Source organism: Asparagus officinalis, chromosome 2, assembly GCF_001876935.1.
Source record: "Asparagus officinalis chromosome 2, Aspof.V1, whole genome shotgun sequence".
In the NCBI taxonomy this organism is placed as follows: Eukaryota; Viridiplantae; Streptophyta; class Magnoliopsida; order Asparagales; family Asparagaceae; genus Asparagus; species Asparagus officinalis.
The window spans coordinates 18,947,757-18,949,172 of record NC_033795.1 but is presented as its reverse complement, the minus strand read 5'-3'; positions in this window follow the sequence as shown (position 1 = coordinate 18,949,172).

Genomic DNA, 1,416 nt, shown 5'->3' with positions numbered 1-1,416 from the left:
AACAAAGAGAGTTGTCAAAGAAAACGAGTCTCATTGTGCTTGCGAGAGACTCATTAAAGCAGTGTTGACAGAATGCGGATGCTCTAAGAATAATTCAACAAGAGTCTCCGTATTTCAAAGATTGTCCAATGAAGCGTCAAGACCCAAAACAAGACGTTTCAACAAGAAGAAACCTGCAATCCGACAAGATGAATTCCCTGAGGTCACTATCAACATGACCAATAAAGGAAAGCAAAAGCCAGTCAATCCTGACCCTGATTTCTCTCCAGGAGGGAGAGTTGAGCGGGGTCTTTCTCAAAGGATGGCACGGCTACAAAGAAGAGCCAACTTACGTCGAGATTACAGGAGAATGCACGAGGGTTTATCTTCAGATGAAGAATTGTCGGACACTTGTTCCGCTATTGCATCGGACGATACCGCATCCAGTATTGGAAGAGTCAGAGAATCATTTGCAATCACGCCGGATCAACTGACTCATATACTGCAGGAAGCGTTGGCTAAACAACGCGAAGAAATCAGAGCTGAGTTCAAAACCGAAATGGAGTTGACTATGCAGCAGATGCGAGACTTGCAGGTTCAGCAACACCAATCGGAATCGAGCCAGAAGGCGGAATCCAGCAGGCATAATGAAGAGGATGAGACTATCTTTGACGATCCTCCTCCAGATAAAGATAATTCCGGAAGCGGTCCGACCAAGTCATCCACTCAACCTCAACAGATCTACTTGAAGAAAAGTGAGGAAGAGGATAAGAAGATGCATGATCTCGAGAGCAAAGTCAACGCTCTGATGACGGCTCAGGAAGTGAAGAAAACGGGCATTCCATACCCGTACCCGAGGGAGTGGGACCTGATTCCTTATCCCCAGAAATTTAATTTGATTAACTTTACTCCTTTTGATGGCAGGGGTTCACCAACTCAGCACTTGATCTATTTCAAGTCGCATCTCGGCGCAATATCCGGGAACGAAGCCCTGATGGTCCGGTCATTCGTAGGAACCCTTCGCGGGCCTGCCTTCGATTGGTACCGACGCCTTAAGCCTGGGAGTATCACTAGCTGGGCAGACATGGAAGAGTTATTCCTCACCAATTTCTTCGACGACGACACAGAAGTCTCAATTGGCACGTTGTTGGATGAGAAGCAGAAGGATGGGGAATCGGTTGATGTCTTTGTCAAACGATTCCGGGACAAAGCGGTGAACTGCAGAGATCCACTCACTGAGGAATTTATTCTGCAAACATGTCATAATAATCTGTCCTTGGATGTATTAGAAGGGCAGCTGTAGACGCACATCAAACGTCACAACAGCCACCGCAACAACAACCGCAGCAGTCATCCTTCCAACTGGCGCCAAATCAGAATCAGCAGCCCCCTAGGCAGCCCAAGACTTCTGAGCCTAGATTTCCGAAGGAATACTCT